Source organism: Triticum aestivum, chromosome 6D (genome assembly GCF_018294505.1).
Source record: "Triticum aestivum cultivar Chinese Spring chromosome 6D, IWGSC CS RefSeq v2.1, whole genome shotgun sequence".
Taxonomy (NCBI): Eukaryota; Viridiplantae; Streptophyta; class Magnoliopsida; order Poales; family Poaceae; genus Triticum; species Triticum aestivum.
Window position 1 is genome coordinate 44,551,550 of NC_057811.1, and position 6,657 is coordinate 44,558,206.

The window sequence follows — 6,657 nt, forward strand, 5'->3', positions numbered from 1 at the left end:
CAATTTTTCTGGAACTCTGAGGTTGCAACTATAAAGAACAAAAATATTTGCAAGGGCTTAAAATGATCAGTGGATCACACAAGTACCATCTGGCAGCTAATCGTGACGGGCAACAACTGTATTTAGCCTAAGAAATGTTCGAGTTATAAACTACCATGAATCATTTACCCAATCAGTTTCCCATCGGGATATCTGGAGACAACTTTGTCCTCAACACTTATTTGATAATAATGGGATAAGTGCAGAGAAGCAATTGCAAAAGAACAACTCGCAAGCACCTTGGCATGAATAAACTTCTCTTTGGCAGAGAAAGGATCCGAGTGTTTAGGATTGCTGGTGGTGAAGTATTGTGCTGCCTGTGATCCATTAGTACTACAAGACTGGATTGGGGGTGCTTACCCAAGCTATGTAGCATCTGGGAAAGTGGCCTCACTAGCAGCACCGCGGAATGGTCGTATTCTTCGACGACTACTCCGAGCAGCAGCGGGGCAGCCCAAAAACCATGGCTTTTCCTTGGGCAGGGCTGCGGCTCCTTCAACATGATTTTTCATGGTGGCTTGATCATGACCAGGAGAAACCAATAAATGGGCTGAGGCAATGATTTACTGCTGAATATAAAAGAGATCTGTGGGAAGTGCATCAGTAGTATGCAAATGGAACTTTTGAGTACTGAAGTTGAGCAAAAGTTCAGAGAAAAAATTCAGTCATGCAACGGAAGTAGAGCCTCTTTAGTAAGAGAACATACAGATTTTAAGTTTTTTATAGCCTGCACTGGAGGATGTAGAATTACGTTTGTACATTTTTTAAATCATTTTCTTAGTGTACATTCTTACTATATCAAGTTATTTACTATGTGCAGATTTGCTTTTGCCATTGTTGATCACGTCCTTCTCTCTGTGCTAGGAAGTATATACCTACTTATTGATTCTTAGGATCCTTTTTAGTTATGCTAAACTTACATCCTTCTGTCAACCGTTTAGTGATTATTCCGAAGGTACACTACCTATTCCTACATGCACTTGATCACTAGATCTTGTCTGACTTGGCCTTTGTACCACACTTCATTCCAGACCAGATACTATTAATGAGAAGTTAGTTGGTGTAATTTGTGATCAAACTTGGTGCCTGCTACCTTATCAAACTGGATTGGGGGTGCTTATTTTTTACTCCATAGCCATCTGCTTGGCATAAAATCATATCAAACTGGATTGGGGGTGCTTACCCAAGCTAGGAGCCATGGAGGCGGAGGTTGTTGGCCCAGCACCGCACTGGAGCAGACGACAGCGAGCTCGACCATGTGCGGGCTGTGGTGATCGTCCTTGTCCATGGAGGAGGGTGGCTGCTGCACCGAATTGAAGAAATAAGTGAGGGGGGCGGGGAGAGAAGGAAGAAGGTGAGAGGAGAGGGCATGAATCCAGGGAAGAGGAGAGCTCACCGCGCCGGAGTTGGAGGTAGCCGAAATCCTAATCGCGTGGAGGGGTTGCGCGCGAGCGCTTGCGGCCGCGAGGAGCGGATCTGGCCGGAGGGAAGGAAGCACCATCGCAAGGAGAGCTCATGGGTGTGCTGCGCTCCGGCGAGGGCCGCCGGAAGTAGCCGGAATCGTCCGGCGTTGGTGGCGGCGGCGAGGTTCATGGGAGGCAGAGAGGCTGTTCGCTTCTTTTTTTTGAGCGGTGGGAGAGGCTGTTCTCTGGGCGTTGTCTACAGAGGAGGTGGCAGAGGCTGTTCTCTGGGCGTTGTCTTTGCGGTGCCCCCCTCCCACGTATATAAAGGAAGGGGAGGAGGAGGCCGGCCCTAGAGGGGGCGCGCCAAGGGGGGAGTCATACTTTGACTCCTAGTCCAAGTAGGATTCGCCCCCCTCCTTCCTTCCACTAGAGAGGGAAAAGGGGAAGGGAGAGAGGGGGAGAAGGAAAGAGGGGGCCCGGCCCCCTCCCCTAGTCCAATTCTGTTTGGGAAAGGGGGGGCGTCCCTCTCACGTGGCCTCTCTCCTCTCCTCCAATAAGGCCCAATAGGCCCAATACTTCTCCCGGGGGGTTCCGGTAACCTCCCAGTACTCCGAAAAAATGCCCGAATCACTCGGAACCATTCCGATGTCCGAATAAAACCTTCCAATATTCTCCCTCCGTTCCTAAATATAGGGTCACTGGTGCGCGTCGGTCCTAAACAAACGGTTTAAAACCCCTTTCCGCGACGGCATTTGGAACCGTCGCCAAGTGAGTGTGGGCGATAGGGGGGTCTTTTCCAGACGACCCAGAAACCGTCGGAGATAGGGCCCCTACAGTACTCCTACTCGTTTTTGCTCGCATTGCCATCGCAGTCGGTATTCTGTGGTGCTACATTTACGATGCGCAGCCCATCACAAACGGTTCACTATTATAGAACGTGTATGATGCGCGGCCCATCACAAACGGTTCACCGTTAAGAAGATTAGCTAATCGTTATACGAGTGTCGGACAGGATTACGAAACGTCGGACCGTCGTAACATCATCGTACACGACAACTATCGCACACGCTATTCTGTGGTGCAACGTTTACGATGCATACTTCATCAGAAACAGTTCATGGTTGCGAATCGTGTACGATAAGGCAACTAACACAAACGTTTAGTTTGCCCGCACCGTTTGTGATATTGTCTGACATAGCACATGCTTTGCAAACGGCAACTGTGTGCATGCTTGCAAACGTTTCCTGTCTGTGAACCGTCTCGGATTATGGTGCAAATCGCAAATGTTTGTATTTTACCAACCATGTGTGCCGTGACAGCCTGGAGAGCGTAATTTCACCGCAATTTAATTGCTGCTTTTCCAAACTGTGTGCATGTTTGAATTTGAATGTATGCTACAACTTTATTCATATCCATCAGGTTCAGACAACCAATGCATTATTTGATTCATAGGTACATATGTTCAAGAATTACATCAGAACCAAATAAAGAATGATGAACCACAGTTGTATACTTGTACTATTAAAGACGGTAAAGAAAGAGGCACAATATATTCTGGTTGCTGAACAAGGTGAAGCGGAATGCCCATATTGTGCCCTTCTCCATGCGGAAGGCACGCACGACTCTAGTCCAACCCCTTGTGATGGCCGACCGCCCATCCTTCACGGTCTTCATGAAAACATCTAGATAATCATCGTGTTCTGGTAGAAATACTTTAACCTTTGCATGCCCACAAATCATGTAGGTTGAGAGGTAATCTTGAGTAAACTACTTTGGCAACCACTGCAAAGGAATAAGATTTTAGACATTGTCATCTAACACAACTCATTATGGGCAGTAAAAAGAAGGCTGCAGAGTTCTTACTTACCATCCTGCAGTTCTCTGTTGTCTCGGATAAAGTGTAAACAAATAGTTTAATTGCCATCTTTGGACCCATTTTACTAACAATCTTTATCAGCTTCCTCACTTGATGCTGGTTCATCGATATCTCATTGCCCCATACACAGAAAGGGTCGAAACGCGGATCTTTACCAATGACATATGTACCTAAAAGCACCAAGTTAATACTAGAAGCTAAACAGCAATGGCACAATGATGTAGTACAACACTCTTTTATAATATGTCTATATGTATCTGTATGTGGTAGTCCATTTGAAATCTCTAAAAAGACAAATATTTAGGAATGGAGGGAGTATCTTATAACATACAATATACTCACATATTAGATGAATTAACATCTTATATTATGGGCCAGAAGGAGTTTAGTTCGTTCTTAAAAATTATCTGCTGCTGTATCCACGGGTTACAGTTAGTTTGAGCTAGTTCGGGCTCAAATAGCCCTAAACTATATCTAAACATGAGGGCTAGTTTGTGCTAGTTGCATCTATAACCCACCCAAAAAAACTAGTATCCAACCCAAGAGGTGCTAATTGGAGCTAGTTCTCCTAGTGCATTTATTGTCAATCTAACCCTGCCATCCAAACAACTCTTTGGATGGAGTTAGTTCAGGGTTAGTAATGAGCTAAAACTAACTCTAACCTCTAGCTAAGTTGAGTATCCAAACAGGGTTGTGTTGTTGCTGTTGCTGCTACTGCTCTTCTACGTATATCTAGACATCATTAGAACATTAATGTAACACTCTTCCTTGTTGCTATGTAGCCTAGGATTGCATATTTAGACATTAAGTACAGTGCATGTTGCTATGTAGCCTTAGATATATTACATATGGCCCTAGTTAACCTAAGGAAAAATGGGTTGCAGATATATTCAGTTAAAAGTCCGATTCACCGATTAGTCCCTTATCAGCCGCCGCCCTATATGGTACCAGCTATGGATATCCTGAACAGTGAGCAGATATAAGCCATGGGATGAAAGTAACCTCGATGGAAAACAGCAGTCGTTCCCAAAATTGTCCTGCGTAGGTACATCAAGAAGCATGTTAAGCACAACAGGCTAAACATCAACCAAAATTACACATGGCAGACAAAATAATCTCCAAAAGATAGCTTCAGTGTGCAGGTTTAAGCACGCTAGTAAAGCAAAACAAGTGGAAAGGTGTGCTAACTGCAACAGGCCTAACATTTAACAACAAGCAAACATGGTCATTCAAACTGATATTGTGCCGGTCTAAGTACACTGGTTATGGTTAAATAAAAATGGGAAGGCGTGTTAACTACAAGATGCAGCAACCAAATGTAGTCATTCATAGTGGTATTGTTGAAACTGGTACTGATGAAATTGAACTGCACAGTTCATACTTGCACATATAGAACATCACGTTGTGAATAACTGGAATAAACAAGGCATTCTACGAACAACCAAAGATAGCATTTGAAAGTGAACATATGCTAACTGCAAACAACCGAACAATCAAAAAACTTTAAAAGAGGCATATGCTAGCTATAACAGGCTTAACAGCAAGCAAATATATGCATTCCTATCGGTATGTTTAAAACTGGATTGATGAAATGTACTGCACAGTAAATAATTGCACATATAGAGCATCACATTGTGAACAATTGAAATAAACAAATCATGGGTTTCCTCACTTGTCACAGATGGGCTCGTTCCCGTGGGAAGAGCATGGACCTTGGATGCGCTCCATGTTGTCGCAGATGGGCTCCTTCCCCTTGGAAGAGCATGGCCGTAGGGTGCCCTCCCTGATGTCGCAGACGGGCGCTTTCCCCTTGGAAGAGCAGATGGGCTCTTTCCCCTTGGAAGAGCCGGAGAGGGTGCCCTCCTTGTGGTCGCCGTCGATGAGGTCTGACTTGGAAGCTGTGGATCCCAAGCCAGTGTCGCAGAACGTGTCCATCATAAATGACAAAAGGGGCTCGATGGCGATGTAGAATGGCAAATTGTTGACAGCGAGCCAGAGGAGATCAGCGGCGGGGCCATGGATGAGATCGACGGCGGTTGAACCCGAGGGGTTGGGGGTGGGCCACTTAACCTGTGACACGGCCCGCCTCAGGGCGTCGCTGTCAATGACCTCGATGTCGTAGCCGGTGGACAAGACATGCCCGCATACTCTAGCCCGCTTCTTGAGTGCCTGCCGCCAGTAATGGTCGTCAGCTTCCTCGGCGACCTCGGCCGAAGAGACCACTATACACCTCTTTTGGGCCAGTCGCTCCTCGAGCTCCACGGGAAGCATAGTCGGGCTTAGGCTGCAACGCTATGGAGTGGGGGATGGGGATCTGTCGGAAAGGGGGCGTTTGGCAGACGTCATCTAAGAAACTCAAGGCGGCCTGGGTATGGAGATCGGTGGGTAAGTTGCACGGGCAAACCGGAAGATGTTGACAATGGAGGCCTTGCGGCGGCGGCGGCGGCGGGGACTTTGCTAGGGTTTCGAGCGAGGGAGGGTGTGTGTGTGTGTGTGTGTGTGCACGCACGCCCGAGGAGGTTTTGGTGTGTGTGTGTGTGTGTGGAGGGGGGGCCGCGGGGTGTTTGAGGAAATGACGCGGGTACTAAAAATTTTACTACGCGGGAGTCAAACGCGGGAGTGAAATGCCGGGCTATTGAAATTTTTGATGATAGTGCATCGCACACGGTCCGGAGATAACAACCGTGTGTTCTGAAAAAGAAAGAAAGACCCTCGAGGCGGGCAGATATTTCCGATGCAGGCGGGATTGGGAACTAGAAACATTGCACACGGTCCGGAGATAACAACCGTGTGATATGAAACAGAAAAACCCTCGAAGCGGGCAGATATTTTTGAGAGGGGGAGCCTCGTGGAGCACAATGTACTGTGCGGATGTGTGCGTGACAGGTGCACCGGCGTGGCACACGGTTAGTTTGAGTGAACCGTGTCTGTTGCGTCATCCGACTTGTCTAATGTTCATAAATTTGGCGAAAATGACGCGGGAGAGGGTCAAAACACGAACACACTTGCATGTGGACCAAATTTATGTATCAAAAGGGTGGTTTGATTTTCAAATACCAAATAAAACTTCGATGTGGCACCTCTCTCGCAAAGCGCACGATATTGCTCGCTCCCACCCTCTCGTGTCGGCACGAAGGGAATCCTAAGCTATGAATGCATGCCCACTCCTCCTCAACCGAGGTTCACCTAGCAAAGTGCGAAGTAGCTAGCAGCCCCCCTCCTCCCTCGTTTCGGCATGAAGGGAATCCTAAGCTATATATGAATGCATGTCCCCTCCCCCTCAACCGAGGTTCACCTAGCAAAGTGCGAAGTAGCTAGCAGCCCCCCTCCTCCCTCGTG